The sequence below is a fragment of the Oncorhynchus mykiss genome, unplaced genomic scaffold, assembly GCF_013265735.2.
Source record: "Oncorhynchus mykiss isolate Arlee unplaced genomic scaffold, USDA_OmykA_1.1 un_scaffold_625, whole genome shotgun sequence".
Classification (NCBI taxonomy): domain Eukaryota; kingdom Metazoa; phylum Chordata; class Actinopteri; order Salmoniformes; family Salmonidae; genus Oncorhynchus; species Oncorhynchus mykiss.
The window spans coordinates 1-15,097 of NW_023494072.1; the positions used below are offsets into that span (position 1 = coordinate 1).

At 44.2% G+C, this 15,097-nt stretch overlaps 26 non-coding genes across 26 annotated transcripts; all 26 read right to left on the reverse strand.

The window, feature by feature from the left end:
• Window positions 1-600: 600 nt before the first annotated feature.
• trnad-guc lies at window positions 601-672 on the reverse strand. The gene has a single exon. It is a non-coding gene; the product is annotated as a tRNA-Asp (tRNA).
• Window positions 673-1,201: 529 nt separating this feature from the next.
• trnag-gcc lies at window positions 1,202-1,272 on the reverse strand. Its single transcript has one exon. It is a non-coding gene; the product is annotated as a tRNA-Gly (tRNA).
• A 718-nt stretch (window positions 1,273-1,990) lies between these two features.
• Window positions 1,991-2,061, reverse strand: trnag-gcc. The gene has a single exon. It is a non-coding gene; the product is annotated as a tRNA-Gly (tRNA).
• A 910-nt stretch (window positions 2,062-2,971) lies between these two features.
• On the reverse strand, window positions 2,972-3,043 carry trnad-guc. The gene has a single exon. It is a non-coding gene; the product is annotated as a tRNA-Asp (tRNA).
• Window positions 3,044-3,572: 529 nt separating this feature from the next.
• Window positions 3,573-3,643, reverse strand: trnag-gcc. Its single transcript has one exon. It is a non-coding gene; the product is annotated as a tRNA-Gly (tRNA).
• A 721-nt stretch (window positions 3,644-4,364) lies between these two features.
• trnag-gcc lies at window positions 4,365-4,435 on the reverse strand. Its single transcript has one exon. It is a non-coding gene; the product is annotated as a tRNA-Gly (tRNA).
• Window positions 4,436-5,155: 720 nt separating this feature from the next.
• trnag-gcc lies at window positions 5,156-5,226 on the reverse strand. Its single transcript has one exon. It is a non-coding gene; the product is annotated as a tRNA-Gly (tRNA).
• Window positions 5,227-5,344: 118 nt separating this feature from the next.
• Window positions 5,345-5,416, reverse strand: trnad-guc. The gene has a single exon. It is a non-coding gene; the product is annotated as a tRNA-Asp (tRNA).
• Window positions 5,417-5,947: 531 nt separating this feature from the next.
• trnag-gcc lies at window positions 5,948-6,018 on the reverse strand. Its single transcript has one exon. It is a non-coding gene; the product is annotated as a tRNA-Gly (tRNA).
• Window positions 6,019-6,738: 720 nt separating this feature from the next.
• On the reverse strand, window positions 6,739-6,809 carry trnag-gcc. The gene has a single exon. It is a non-coding gene; the product is annotated as a tRNA-Gly (tRNA).
• A 118-nt stretch (window positions 6,810-6,927) lies between these two features.
• On the reverse strand, window positions 6,928-6,999 carry trnad-guc. Its single transcript has one exon. It is a non-coding gene; the product is annotated as a tRNA-Asp (tRNA).
• Window positions 7,000-7,529: 530 nt separating this feature from the next.
• trnag-gcc lies at window positions 7,530-7,600 on the reverse strand. The gene has a single exon. It is a non-coding gene; the product is annotated as a tRNA-Gly (tRNA).
• Window positions 7,601-7,721: 121 nt separating this feature from the next.
• On the reverse strand, window positions 7,722-7,793 carry trnad-guc. Its single transcript has one exon. It is a non-coding gene; the product is annotated as a tRNA-Asp (tRNA).
• A 531-nt stretch (window positions 7,794-8,324) lies between these two features.
• trnag-gcc lies at window positions 8,325-8,395 on the reverse strand. The gene has a single exon. It is a non-coding gene; the product is annotated as a tRNA-Gly (tRNA).
• A 119-nt stretch (window positions 8,396-8,514) lies between these two features.
• trnad-guc lies at window positions 8,515-8,586 on the reverse strand. The gene has a single exon. It is a non-coding gene; the product is annotated as a tRNA-Asp (tRNA).
• A 530-nt stretch (window positions 8,587-9,116) lies between these two features.
• On the reverse strand, window positions 9,117-9,187 carry trnag-gcc. Its single transcript has one exon. It is a non-coding gene; the product is annotated as a tRNA-Gly (tRNA).
• Window positions 9,188-9,909: 722 nt separating this feature from the next.
• trnag-gcc lies at window positions 9,910-9,980 on the reverse strand. Its single transcript has one exon. It is a non-coding gene; the product is annotated as a tRNA-Gly (tRNA).
• Window positions 9,981-10,100: 120 nt separating this feature from the next.
• Window positions 10,101-10,172, reverse strand: trnad-guc. The gene has a single exon. It is a non-coding gene; the product is annotated as a tRNA-Asp (tRNA).
• A 532-nt stretch (window positions 10,173-10,704) lies between these two features.
• trnag-gcc lies at window positions 10,705-10,775 on the reverse strand. The gene has a single exon. It is a non-coding gene; the product is annotated as a tRNA-Gly (tRNA).
• A 117-nt stretch (window positions 10,776-10,892) lies between these two features.
• trnad-guc lies at window positions 10,893-10,964 on the reverse strand. The gene has a single exon. It is a non-coding gene; the product is annotated as a tRNA-Asp (tRNA).
• Window positions 10,965-11,496: 532 nt separating this feature from the next.
• Window positions 11,497-11,567, reverse strand: trnag-gcc. Its single transcript has one exon. It is a non-coding gene; the product is annotated as a tRNA-Gly (tRNA).
• A 120-nt stretch (window positions 11,568-11,687) lies between these two features.
• On the reverse strand, window positions 11,688-11,759 carry trnad-guc. Its single transcript has one exon. It is a non-coding gene; the product is annotated as a tRNA-Asp (tRNA).
• Window positions 11,760-12,290: 531 nt separating this feature from the next.
• Window positions 12,291-12,361, reverse strand: trnag-gcc. Its single transcript has one exon. It is a non-coding gene; the product is annotated as a tRNA-Gly (tRNA).
• A 722-nt stretch (window positions 12,362-13,083) lies between these two features.
• Window positions 13,084-13,154, reverse strand: trnag-gcc. Its single transcript has one exon. It is a non-coding gene; the product is annotated as a tRNA-Gly (tRNA).
• Window positions 13,155-13,273: 119 nt separating this feature from the next.
• On the reverse strand, window positions 13,274-13,345 carry trnad-guc. Its single transcript has one exon. It is a non-coding gene; the product is annotated as a tRNA-Asp (tRNA).
• A 1,079-nt stretch (window positions 13,346-14,424) lies between these two features.
• On the reverse strand, window positions 14,425-14,495 carry trnag-gcc. Its single transcript has one exon. It is a non-coding gene; the product is annotated as a tRNA-Gly (tRNA).
• Between the last annotated feature and the right edge of the window lie 602 nt (window positions 14,496-15,097).

Sequence of the window (15,097 nt, forward strand, 5' to 3'; positions counted from 1 at the left end):
CTAGGAACTACTATGACCCATCTATGGAAAGCTGAGACTCTCACAAACACGTACATGTAATCGATTTTGCTCTATACCGCTCACAAGCCACACAATATAGTTGGCAGGTGAGCGTTTGTGGGTAATCCCAGGACATTGTCACAAATGCCAAACTCAAGACAGTTGTCACTGACAATTTGGTTACTCTTTCCCATTTAACAACTAAGCCTTGCAAAAAGTTAATCACCTCACACACTGGAAATCTGCAATGGATTCACCAAAGTCTACTGAGAATGAGTAAATGTTCAAAGTCTTATTTTTCAAGAGTCAGTTGAGAATTCGACGACCAGATTTCTGTTTGCCTGGCAATCTAACACAGATTTCCTCCTCAGGGGTTTGCATACTTGTCGAAATGACATGTTCAAAACTTCCTGCATTGGCCGGGATCGAACCCGGGCCTCCCGCGTGGCAGGCGAGAATTCTACCACTGAACAACCAATGCCTTGGAAGGCTGAGTTAACCTCAAAGGCAGGAATTGTATCATAAAGCTTTTTTTCCAAGAATATGTTCCACTTTGTGGGCTCAGCAACATTGTTCACCCTAAAAAAAGAGCAGTACTTTCTCCCCGTCGGGGAATTGAACCCCGGTCTCCCGCGTGACAGGCGGGGATACTCACCACTATACTAACGAGGAGCAGGTGGGTTGGAACTTTGAAAAAACGTGGAGCATTGGTACTAACCCTAAATTTGGAATGTTGGGCTTAAACCCTTCTAACAAAATATCTGTAGAGACTGAATGGTTGGAGCTAGGAACTACTATGACCCAGCTATGGAAAGCTGAGACTCTCACAAACACGTACATGTAATCGATTTTGCTCTATACCGCTCACAAGCCACACAATACTAGTTTGCAGGTGAGGCGTTTGTGGGTAATCCCAGGACATTGTCACAAATGCCAAACTCAAGACAGTTGTCACTGACAATTGGTTACTCTTTCCCATTTAACAACTAAAGCCTTGCAAAAAGTTAATCACCTCACACACTGGAATCTGCAATGGATTCACCAAAGTCTACTGAGAATGAGTAAATGTTCAAAGTCTTATTTTTCAAGAGTCAGTTGAGAATTCGACCAAGACCAGAGATTTCTGTTTGCCTGGCAATCTAACACAGATTTCCTCCTCAGGGGTTTGCATACTTGTCGAAATGACATGTTCAAAACTTCCTGCATTGGCCGGGAATCGAACCCGGGCCTCCCGCGTGGCAGGCGAGAATTCTACCACTGAACAACCAATGCCTTGGAAGGCTGAGTTAACCTCAAAGGCAGGAAATTGTATCATAAAGCTTTTTTCCAAGAATATGTTCCACTTTGTGGCTCAGCAACATTGTTCACCCTAAAAAAAGAGCAGTACTTTCTCCCCGTCGGGAATTGAACCCCGGTCTCCCGCGTGCGGCGGGGATACTCACCACTATACTAACGAGGAGCAGGTGGGTTGGAACTTTGAAAAAACGTGGAGCATTGGTACTAACCCTAATTTGGAATGTTGGTTTGGCTTAAACCCTTCTAACAAAAATATCTGTAGAGACTGAATGGTTGGAGCTAGGAACTACTATGACCCAGCTATGGAAAGCTGAGACTCTCACAAACACGTACATGTAATCGATTTTGCTCTATACCGCTCACAAGCCACAATACTAGTTTGCAGGTGAGGCGTTTGTGGGTAATCCCAGGACATTGTCACAAATGCCAAACTCAAGACAGTTGTCACTGACAAGTTGGTTACTCTTTCCCATTTAACAACTAAAGCCTTGCAAAAGTTAATCACCTCACACACTGGAAATCTGCAATGGATTCACCAAGTCTACTGAGAATGAGTAAATGTTCAAAGTCTTATTTTTCAAGAGTCAGTTGAGAATTCGACCAAGACCAGAGATTTCTGTTTGCCTGGCAATCTAACACAGATTTCCTCCTCAGGGGTTTGCATACTTGTCGAAATGACATGTTCAAAACTTCCTGCATTGGCCGGGAATCGAACCCGGGCCTCCCGCGTGGCAGGCGAGAATTCTACCACTGAACAACCAATGCCTTGGAAGGCTGAGTTAACCTCAAAGGCAGGAAATTGTATCATAAAGCTTTTTTTCCAAAAATATGTTCCACTTTGTGGCTCAGCAACATTGTTCACCCTAAAAAAGAGCAGTACTTTCTCCCCGTCGGGAATTGAACCCCGGTCTCCCGCGTGACAGCGGGGGATACTCACCACTATACTAACGAGGAGCAGGTGGGTTGGAACTTTGAAAAAACGTGGAGCATTGGTACTAACCCTAAATTTGGAATGTTGGGCTTAAACCCTTCTAACAAAAATATCTGTAGAGACTGAATGGTTGGAGCTAGGAACTACTATGACCCAGCTATGGAAAGCTGAGACTCTCACAAACACGTACATGTAATCGATTTTGCTCTATACCGCTCACAAGCCACACAATACTAGTTTGCAGGTGAGGCGTTTGTGGGTAATCCCAGGACATTGTCACAAATGCCAAACTCAAGACAGTTGTCACTGACAAGTTGGTTACTCTTTCCCATTTAACAACTAAAGCCTTGCAAAAAGTTAATCACCTCACACACTGGAAATCTGCAATGGATTCACCAAAGTCTACTGAGAATGAGTAAATGTTCAAAGTCTTATTTTTCAAGAGTCATTGAGAATTCGACCAAGACCAGAGATTTCTGTTTGCCTGGCAATCTAACACAGATTTCCTCCTCAGGGTTTGCATACTTGTCGAAATGACATGTTCAAAACTTCCTGCATTGGCCGGGAATCGAACCCGGGCCTCCCGCGTGGCAGGCGAGAATTCTACCACTGAACACCCAATGCCTTGGAAGCTGAGTTAACCTCAAAGGCAGGAAATTGTATCATAAAGCTTTTTTTTCCAAGAATATGTTCCACTTTGTGGGCTCAGCAACATTGTTCACCCTAAAAAAAGAGCAGTACTTTCTCCCCGTCGGGGAATTGAACCCCGGTCTCCCGCGTGACAGGCGGGGATACTCACCACTATACTAACGAGGAGCAGGTGGGTTGGAACTTTGAAAAAACGTGGAGCATTGGTACTAACCCTAATTTGGAATGTTGGGCTTAAACCCTTCTAACAAAAATATCTGTAGAGACTGAATGGTTGGAGCTAGGAACTACTATGACCCAGCTATGGAAAGCTGAGACTCTCACAAACACGTACATGTAATCGATTTTGCTCTATACCGCTCACAAGCCACACAATACTAGTTTGCAGGTGAGGCGTTTGTGGGTAATCCCAGGACATTGTCACAAATGCCAACTCAAGACAGTTGTCACTGACAAGTTGGTTACTCTTTCCCATTTAACAACTAAAGCCTTGCAAAAAGTTAATCACCTCACACACTGGAAATCTGCAATGGATTCACCAAAGTCTACTGAGAATGAGTAAATGTTCAAAGTCTTATTTTTCAAGAGTCAGTTGAGAATTCGACCAAGACCAGAGATTTCTGTTTGCCTGGCAATCTAACACAGATTTCCTCCTCAGGGTTTGCATACTTGTCGAAATGACATGTTCAAAACTTCCTGCATTGGCCGGGAATCGAACCCGGGCCTCCCGCGTGGCAGGCGAGAATTCTACCACTGAACAACCAATGCCTTGGAAGGCTGAGTTAACCTCAAAGGCAGGAAATTGTATCATAAAGCTTTTTTTCCAAGAATATGTTCCACTTTGTGGGCTCAGCAACATTGTTCACCCTAAAAAAAGCAGTACTTTCTCCCCGTCGGGGAATTGAACCCCGTCTCCCGCGTGACAGGCGGGGATACTCACCACTATACTAACGAGGAGCAGGTGGGTTGGAACTTTGAAAAAACGTGGAGCATTGGTACTAACCCTAAATTTGGAATGTTGGGCTTAACCCCTTCTAACAAAAATATCTGTAGAGACTGAATGGTTGGAGCTAGGAACTACTATGACCCAGCTATGGAAAGCTGAGACTCTCACAAACACGTACATGTAATCGATTTTGCTCTATACCGCTCACAAGCCACACAATACTAGTTTGCAGGTGAGGCGTTTGTGGGTAATCCCAGGACATTGTCACAAATGCCAAACTCAAGACAGTTGTCACTGACAATTGGTTACTCTTTCCCATTTAACAACTAAAGCCTTGCAAAAAGTTAATCACCTCACACACTGGAATCTGCAATGGATTCACCAAAGTCTTTCTAAATGATAAATAGTTGTTCAAAGTCTTATTTTTCAAGAGTCAGTTGAGAATTCGACCAAGACCAGAGATTTCTGTTTGCCTGGCAATCTAACACAGATTTCCTCCTCAGGGGTTTGCATACTTGTCGAAATGACATGTTCAAAACTTCCTGCATTGGCCGGGAATCGAACCCGGGCCTCCCGCGTGGCAGGCGAGAATTCTACCACTGAACAACCAATGCCTTGGAAGGCTGAGTTAACCTCAAAGGCAGGAAATTGTATCATAAAGCTTTTTTTCCAAAAATATGTTCCACTTTGTGGGCTCAGCAACATTGTTCACCCTAAAAAAAGAGCAGTACTTTCTCCCCGTCGGGGAATTGAACCCCGGTCTCCCGCGTGACAGGCGGGATACTCACCACTATACTAACGAGGAGCAGGTGGGTTGGAACTTTGAAAAAACGTGGAGCATTGGTACTAACCCTAAATTTGGAATGTTGGGCTTAAACCCTTCTAACAAAATATCTGTAGAGACTGAATGGTTGGAGCTAGGAACTACTATGACCCAGCTATGGAAAGCTGAGACTCTCACAAACACGTACATGTAATCGATTTTGCTCTATACCGCTCACAAGCCACACAATACTAGTTTGCAGGTGAGGCGTTTGTGGGTAATCCCAGGACATTGTCACAAATGCCAAACTCAAGACAGTTGTCACTGACAAGTTGGTTACTCTTTCCCATTTAACAACTAAAGCCTTGCAAAAAGTTAATCACCTCACACACTGGAAATCTGCAATGGATTCACCAAGTCTACTGAGAATGAGTAAATGTTCAAAGTCTTATTTTTCAAGAGTCATTTGAGAATTCGACCAAGACCAGAGATTTCTGTTTGCCTGGCAATCTAACACAGATTTCCTCCTCAGGGTTTGCATACTTGTCGAAATGACATGTTCAAAACTTCCTGCATTGGCCGGGAATCGAACCCGGGCCTCCCGCGTGGCAGGCGAGAATTCTACCACTGAACAACCAATGCCTTGGAAGGCTGAGTTAACCTCAAGGCAGGAAATTGTATCATAAAGCTTTTTTTCCAAAATATGTTCCACTTTGTGGGCTCAGCAACATTGTTCACCCTAAAAAAAGAGCAGTACTTTCTCCCCGTCGGGGAATTGAACCCCGGTCTCCCGCGTGACAGGCGGGGATACTCACCACTATACTAACGAGGAGCAGGTGGGTTGGAACTTTGAAAAAACGTGGAGCATTGGTACTAACCCTAAATTTGGAATGTTGGGCTTAAACCCTTCTAACAAAAATATCTGTAGAGACTGAATGGTTGGAGCTAGGACTACTATGACCCAGCTATGGAAAGCTGAGACTCTCACAAACACGTACATGTAATCGATTTTGCTCTATACCGCTCACAAGCCACACAATACTAGTTTGCAGGTGAGGCGTTTGTGGGTAATCCCAGGACATTGTCACAAATGCCAAACTCAAGACAGTTGTCACTGACAAGTTGGTTACTCTTTCCCATTTAACAACTAAAGCCTTGCAAAAAGTTAATCACCTCACACACTGGAAATCTGCAATGGATTCACCAAAGTCTACTGAGAATGAGTAAATGTTCAAAGTCTTATTTTTCAAGAGTCAGTTGAGAATTCGACCAAGACCAGAGATTTCTGTTTGCCTGGCAATCTAACACAGATTTCCTCCTCAGGGGTTTGCATACTTGTCGAAATGACATGTTCAAAACTTCCTGCATTGGCCGGGAATCGAACCCGGGCCTCCCGCGTGGCAGGCGAGAATTCTACCACTGAACAACCAATGCCTTGGAAGGCTGAGTTAACCTCAAAGGCAGGAAATTGTATCATAAAGCTTTTTTTCCAAAATATGTTCCACTTTGTGGGCTCAGCAACATTGTTCACCCTAAAAAAAGAGCAGTACTTTCTCCCCGTCGGGGAATTGAACCCCGGTCTCCCCGTGACAGGCGGGGATACTCACCACTATACTAACGAGGAGCAGGTGGGTTGGAACTTTGAAAAAACGTGGAGCATTGGTACTAACCCTAAATTTGGAATGTTGGGCTTAAACCCTTCTAACAAAAATATCTGTAGAGACTGAATGGTTGGAGCTAGGAACTACTATGACCCAGCTATGGAAAGCTGAGACTCTCACAAACACGTACATGTAATCGATTTTGCTCTATACCGCTCACAAGCCACACAATACTAGTTTGCAGGTGAGGCGTTTGTGGGTAATCCCAGGACATTGTCACAAATGCCAAACTCAAGACAGTTGTCACTGACAAGTTGGTTACTCTTTCCCATTTAACAACTAAAGCCTTGCAAAAAGTTAATCACCTCACACACTGGAAATCTGCAATGGATTCACCAAGTCTACTGAGAATGAGTAAATGTTCAAAGTCTTATTTTTCAAGAGTCAGTTGAGAATTCGACCAAGACCAGAGATTTCTGTTTGCCTGGCAATCTAACACAGATTTCCTCCTCAGGGTTTGCATACTTGTCGAAATGACATGTTCAAAACTTCCTGCATTGGCCGGGAATCGAACCCGGGCCTCCCGCGTGGCAGGCGAGAATTCTACCACTGAACAACCAATGCCTTGGAAGGCTGAGTTAACCTCAAAGGCAGAAATTGTATCATAAAGCTTTTTTTCCAAGAATATGTTCCACTTTGTGGGCTCAGCAACATTGTTCACCCTAAAAAAGAGCAGTACTTTCTCCCCGTCGGGGAATTGAACCCCGGTCTCCCGCGTGACAGGCGGGGATACTCACCACTATACTAACGAGGAGCAGGTGGGTTGGAACTTTGAAAAAACGTGGAGCATTGGTACTAACCCTAAATTTGGAATGTTGGGCTTAAACCCTTCTAACAAAATATCTGTAGAGACTGAATGGTTGGAGCTAGGAACTACTATGACCCAGCTATGGAAAGCTGAGACTCTCACAACACGTACATGTAATCGATTTTGCTCTATACCGCTCACAAGCCACACAATACTAGTTTGCAGGTGAGGCGTTTGTGGGTAATCCCAGGACATTGTCACAAATGCCAAACTCAAGACAGTTGTCACTGACAAGTTGGTTACTCTTTCCCATTTAACAACTAAAGCCTTGCAAAAAGTTAATCACCTCACACACTGGAAATCTGCAATGGATTCACCAAAGTCTACTGAGAATGAGTAAATGTTCAAAGTCTTATTTTTCAAGAGTCAGTTGAGAATTCGACCAAGACCAGAGATTTCTGTTTGCCTGGCAATCTAACACAGATTTCCTCCTCAGGGGTTTGCATACTTGTCGAAATGACATGTTCAAAACTTCCTGCATTGGCCGGGAATCGAACCCGGGCCTCCCGCGTGGCAGGCGAGAATTCTACCACTGAACAACCAATGCCTTGGAAGGCTGAGTTAACCTCAAAGGCAGGAAATTGTATCATAAAGCTTTTTTTTCCAAGAATATGTTCCACTTTGTGGGCTCAGCAACATTGTTCACCCTAAAAAAAGAGCAGTACTTTCTCCCCGTCGGGGAATTGAACCCCGGTCTCCCGCGTGACAGGCGGGGATACTCACCACTATACTAACGAGGAGCAGGTGGGTTGGAACTTTGAAAAACGTGGAGCATTGGTACTAACCCTAAATTTGGAATGTTGGGCTTAAACCCTTCTAACAAAAATATCTGTAGAGACTGAATGGTTGGAGCTAGGAACTACTATGACCCAGCTATGGAAAGCTGAGACTCTCACAAACACGTACATGTAATCGATTTTGCTCTATACCGCTCACAAGCCACACAATACTAGTTTGCAGGTGAGGCGTTTGTGGGTAATCCCAGGACATTGTCACAAATGCCAAACTCAAGACAGTTGTCACTGACAAGTTGGTTACTCTTTCCCATTTAACAACTAAAGCCTTGCAAAAAGTTAATCACCTCACACACTGGAAATCTGCAATGGATTCACCAAAGTCTACTGAGAATGAGTAAATGTTCAAAGTCTTATTTTTCAAGAGTCAGTTGAGAATTCGACCAAGACCAGAGATTTCTGTTTGCCTGGCAATCTAACACAGATTTCCTCCTCAGGGGTTTGCATACTTGTCGAAATGACATGTTCAAAACTTCCTGCATTGGCCGGGAATCGAACCCGGGCCTCCCGCGTGGCAGGCGAGAATTCTACCACTGAACAACCAATGCCTTGGAAGGCTGAGTTAACCTCAAAGGCAGGAATTGTATCATAAAGCTTTTTTTCCAAGAATATGTTCCACTTTGTGGGCTCAGCAACATTGTTCACCCTAAAAAAAGAGCAGTACTTTCTCCCCGTCGGGGAATTGAACCCCGGTCTCCCGCGTGACAGGCGGGGATACTCACCACTATACTAACGAGGAGCAGGTGGGTTGGAACTTTGAAAAAACGTGGAGCATTGGTACTAACCCTAAATTTGGAATGTTGGGCTTAAACCCTTCTAACAAAATATCTGTAGAGACTGAATGGTTGGAGCTAGGAACTACTATGACCCAGCTATGGAAAGCTGAGACTCTCACAAACACGTACATGTAATCGATTTTGCTCTATACCGCTCACAAGCCACACAATACTAGTTTGCAGGTGAGGCGTTTGTGGTAATCCCAGGACATTGTCACAAATGCCAAACTCAAGACAGTTGTCACTGACAAGTTGGTTACTCTTTCCCATTTAACAACTAAAGCCTTGCAAAAAGTTAATCACCTCACACACTGGAAATCTGCAATGGATTCACCAAAGTCTACTGAGAATGAGTAAATGTTCAAAGTCTTATTTTTCAAGAGTCAGTTGAGAATTCGACCAAGACCAGAGATTTCTGTTTGCCTGGCAATCTAACACAGATTTCCTCCTCAGGGGTTTGCATACTTGTCGAAATGACATGTTCAAAACTTCCTGCATTGGCCGGGAATCGAACCCGGGCCTCCCGCGTGGCAGGCGAGAATTCTACCACTGAACAACCAATGCCTTGGAAGGCTGAGTTAACCTCAAAGGCAGGAAATTGTATCATAAAGCTTTTTTCCAAGAATATGTTCCACTTTGTGGGCTCAGCAACATTGTTCACCCTAAAAAAAGAGCAGTACTTTCTCCCCGTCGGGAATTGAACCCCGGTCTCCCGCGTGACAGGCGGGGATACTCACCACTATACTAACGAGGAGCAGGTGGGTTGGAACTTTGAAAAAACGTGGAGCATTGGTACTAACCCTAAATTTGGAATGTTGGGCTTAAACCCTTCTAACAAAAATATCTGTAGAGACTGAATGGTTGGAGCTAGGAACTACTATGACCCAGCTATGGAAAGCTGAGACTCTCACAAACACGTACATGTAATCGATTTTGCTCTATACCGCTCACAAGCCACACAATACTAGTTTGCAGGTGAGGCGTTTGTGGGTAATCCCAGGACATTGTCACAAATGCCAAACTCAAGACAGTTGTCACTGACAAGTTGGTTACTCTTTCCCATTTAACAACTAAAGCCTTGCAAAAAGTTAATCACCTCACACACTGGAAATCTGCAATGGATTCACCAAAGTCTACTGAGAATGAGTAAATGTTCAAAGTCTTATTTTTCAAGAGTCAGTTGAGAATTCGACCAAGACCAGAGATTTCTGTTTGCCTGGCAATCTAACACAGATTTCCTCCTCAGGGGTTTGCATACTTGTCGAAATGACATGTTCAAAACTTCCTGCATTGGCCGGGAATCGAACCCGGGCCTCCCGCGTGGCAGGCGAGAATTCTACCACTGAACAACCAATGCCTTGGAAGGCTGAGTTAACCTCAAAGGCAGGAAATTGTATCATAAAGCTTTTTTTCCAAGAATATGTTCCACTTTGTGGGCTCAGCAACATTGTTCACCCTAAAAAAAGAGCAGTACTTTCTCCCCGTCGGGGAATTGAACCCCGGTCTCCCGCGTGACAGGCGGGGATACTCACCACTATACTAACGAGGAGCAGGTGGGTTGGAACTTTGAAAAAACGTGGAGCATTGGTACTAACCCTAAATTTGGAATGTTGGGCTTAAACCCTTCTAACAAAAATATCTGTAGAGACTGAATGGTTGGAGCTAGGAACTACTATGACCCAGCTATGGAAAGCTGAGACTCTCACAAACACGTACATGTAATCGATTTTGCTCTATACCGCTCACAAGCCACACAATACTAGTTTGCAGGTGAGGCGTTTGTGGGTAATCCCAGGACATTGTCACAAATGCCAAACTCAAGACAGTTGTCACTGACAAGTTGGTTACTCTTTCCCATTTAACAACTAAAGCCTTGCAAAAAGTTAATCACCTCACACACTGGAAATCTGCAATGGATTCACCAAAGTCTACTGAGAATGAGTAAATGTTCAAAGTCTTATTTTTCAAGAGTCAGTTGAGAATTCGACCAAGACCAGAGATTTCTGTTTGCCTGGCAATCTAACACAGATTTCCTCCTCAGGGGTTTGCATACTTGTCGAAATGACATGTTCAAAACTTCCTGCATTGGCCGGGAATCGAACCCGGGCCTCCCGCGTGGCAGGCGAGAATTCTACCACTGAACAACCAATGCCTTGGAAGGCTGAGTTAACCTCAAAGGCAGGAAATTGTATCATAAAGCTTTTTTTCCAAAATATGTTCCACTTTGTGGGCTCAGCAACATTGTTCACCCTAAAAAAAGCAGTACTTTCTCCCCGTCGGGGAATTGAACCCCGGTCTCCCGCGTGACAGGCGGGGATACTCACCACTATACTAACGAGGAGCAGGTGGGTTGGAACTTTGAAAAAACGTGGAGCATTGGTACTAACCCTAAATTTGGAATGTTGGGCTTAAACCCTTCTAACAAAAATATCTGTAGAGACTGAATGGTTGGAGCTAGGAACTACTATGACCCAGCTATGGAAAGCTGAGACTCTCACAAACACGTACATGTAATCGATTTTGCTCTATACCGCTCACAAGCCACACAATACTAGTTTGCAGGTGAGGCGTTTGTGGGTAATCCCAGGACATTGTCACAAATGCCAAACTCAAGACAGTTGTCACTGACAAGTTGGTTACTCTTTCCCATTTAACAACTAAAGCCTTGCAAAAAGTTAATCACCTCACACACTGGAAATCTGCAATGGATTCACCAAAGTCTACTGAGAATGAGTAAATGTTCAAAGTCTTATTTTTCAAGAGTCAGTTGAGAATTCGACCAAGACCAGAGATTTCTGTTTGCCTGGCAATCTAACACAGATTTCCTCCTCAGGGGTTTGCATACTTGTCGAAATGACATGTTCAAAACTTCCTGCATTGGCCGGGAATCGAACCCGGGCCTCCCGCGTGGCAGGCGAGAATTCTACCACTGAACAACCAATGCCTTGGAAGGCTGAGTTAACCTCAAGGCAGGAAATTGTATCATAAAGCTTTTTTTTCCAAGAATATGTTCCACTTTGTGGGCTCAGCAACATTGTTCACCCTAAAAAAAGAGCAGTACTTTCTCCCCGTCGGGGAATTGAACCCCGGTCTCCCGCGTGACAGGCGGGGATACTCACCACTATACTAACGAGGAGCAGGTGGGTTGGAACTTTGAAAAACGTGGAGCATTGGTACTAACCCTAAATTTGGAATGTTGGGCTTAAACCCTTCTAACAAAAATATCTGTAGAGACTGAATGGTTGGAGCTAGGAACTACTATGACCCAGCTATGGAAAGCTGAGACTCTCACAAACACGTACATGTAATCGATTTTGCTCTATACCGCTCACAAGCCACACAATACTAGTTTGCAGGTGAGGCGTTTGTGGGTAATCCCAGGACATTGTCACAAATGCCAAACTCAAGACAGTTGTCACTGACAAGTTGGTTACTCTTTCCCATTTAACAACTAAAGCCTTGCAAAAAGTTAATCACCTCACACACTGGAAATCTGCAATGGATTCACCAAAGTCTACTGAGAATGAGTAAATGTTCAAAGTCTTATTTTTCAAGAGTCAGTTGAGAATTCGACCAAGACCAGAGATTTCTGTTTGCCTGGCAATCTAACACAGATTTCCTCCTCAGGGGTTTGCATACTTGTCGAAATGACATGTTCAAAACTTCCTGCATTGGCCGGGAATCGAACCCGGGCCTCCCGCGTGGCAGGCGAGAATTCTACCACTGAACAACCAATGCCTTGGAAGGCTGAGTTAACCTCAAAGGCAGGAAATTGTATCATAAAGCTTTTTTTCCAAGAATATGTTCCACTTTGTGGGCTCAGCAACATTGTTCACCCTAAAAAAAGAGCAGTACTTTCTCCCCGTCGGGGAATTGAACCCCGTCTCCCGCGTGACAGGCGGGATACTCACCACTATACTAACGAGGAGCAGGTGGGTTGGAACTTTGAAAAAACGTGGAGCATTGGTACTAACCCTAAATTTGGAATGTTGGGCTTAAACCCTTCTAACAAAAATATCTGTAGAGACTGAATGGTTGGAGCTAGGAACTACTATGACCCAGCTATGGAAAGCTGAGACTCTCACAAACACGTACATGTAATCGATTTTGCTCTATACCGCTCACAAGCCACACAATACTAGTTTGCAGGTGAGGCGTTTGTGGGTAATCCCAGGACATTGTCACAAATGCCAAACTCAAGACAGTTGTCACTGACAAGTTGGTTACTCTTTCCCATTTAACAACTAAAGCCTTGCAAAAAGTTAATCACCTCACACACTGGAAATCTGCAATGGATTCACCAAAGTCTACTGAGAATGAGTAAATGTTCAAAGTCTTATTTTTCAAGAGTCAGTTGAGAATTCGACCAAGACCAGAGATTTCTGTTTGCCTGGCAATCTAACACAGATTTCCTCCTCAGGGGTTTGCATACTTGTCGAAATGACATGTTCAAAACTTCCTGCATTGGCCGGGAATCGAACCCGGGCCTCCCGCGTGGCAGGCGAGAATTCTACCACTGAACAACCAATGCCTTGGAAGGCTGAGTTAACCTCAAAGGCAGGAAATTGTATCATAAAGCTTTTTTTCCAAAATATGTTCCACTTTGTGGGCTCAGCAACATTGTTCACCCTAAAAAAAGAGCAGTACTTTCTCCCCGTCGGGGAATTGAACCCCGGTCTCCCGCGTGACAGGCGGGGATACTCACCACTATACTAACGAGGAGCAGGTGGGTTGGAACTTTGAAAAAACGTGGAGCATTGGTACTAACCCTAAATTTGGAATGTTGGGCTTAAACCCTTCTAACAAAATATCTGTAGAGACTGAATGGTTGGAGCTAGGAACTACTATGACCCAGCTATGGAAAGCTGAGACTCTCACAAACACGTACATGTAATCGATTTTGCTCTATACCGCTCACAAGCCACACAATACTAGTTTGCAGGTGAGGCGTTTGTGGGTAATCCCAGGACATTGTCACAAATGCCAAACTCAAGACAGTTGTCACTGACAAGTTGGTTACTCTTTCCCATTTAACAACTAAAGCCTTGCAAAAAGTTAATCACCTCACACACTGGAAATCTGCAATGGATTCACCAAAGTCTACTGAGAATGAGTAAATGTTCAAAGTCTTATTTTTCAAGAGTCAGTTGAGAATTCGACCAAGACCAGAGATTTCTGTTTGCCTGGCAATCTAACACAGATTTCCTCCTCAGGGGTTTGCATACTTGTCGAAATGACATGTTCAAAACTTCCTGCATTGGCCGGGAATCGAACCCGGGCCTCCCGCGTGGCAGGCGAGAATTCTAACCACTGAACAACCAATTGCCTTGGAAGGCTGAGTTTAACCTCAAGGCAGAGACTGAACTGTTGAATGGGTTGGAGCTAGGAACTACTATGACCCAGCTATGGAAAGCTGAGACTCTCACAAACACGTACATGTAATCGATTTTGCTCTATACCGCTCACAAGCCACACAATACTAGTTTGCAGGTGAGGCGTTTGTGGGTAATCCCAGGACATTGTCACAAATGCCAAACTCAAGACAGTTGTCACTGACAAGTTGGTTACTCTTTCCCATTTAACAACTAAAGCCTTGCAAAAAGTTAATCACCTCACACACTGGAAATCTGCAATGGATTCACCAAAGTCTACTGAGAATGAGTAAATGTTCAAAGTCTTATTTTTCAAGAGTCAGTTGAGAATTCGACCAAGACCAGAGATTTCTGTTTGCCTGGCAATCTAACACAGATTTCCTCCTCAGGGGTTTGCATACTTGTCGAAATGACATGTTCAAAACTTCCTGCATTGGCCGGGAATCGAACCCGGGCCTCCCGCGTGGCAGGCGAGAATTCTACCACTGAACAACCAATGCCTTGGAAGGCTGAGTTAACCTCAAAGGCAGGAATTGTATCATAAAGCTTTTTTTCCAAGAATATGTTCCACTTTGTGGGCTCAGCAACATTGTTCACCCTAAAAAAAGAGCAGTACTTTCTCCCCGTCGGGGAATTGAACCCCGGTCTCCCGCGTGACAGGCGGGGATACTCACCCACTATACTAACGAGGAGCACGGTGGGTTGGAACTTTGAAAAAACGTGGAGCATTGGTACTAACCAAATTTGGAATGTTGGGCTTAAACCCTTCTAACAAAAAATATTGTAGAGACTGAATGGTTGGAGCTAGAACTACTATGACCCCAGCTATGGGAAAGCTGAGACTCCTCACAAACACGTTACATGTAATCGATTTTGCTCTATACCGCTCACAAGCCACACAATACTAGTTTGCAGGTTGAGGGCGTTTGTGGGTAATCCCAGGACATTGTCACAAATGCCAAACTCAAGGACAGTTGTCACTGACAAGTTTGGTTACTCTTTTCCCATTTAAACAACTAAAGCCTTGCAAAAAGGTTAATCACCTCACACACTGGAAATCTGCAATGGATTCACCAAAGTCTACTGAGAATGAGTAAATGTT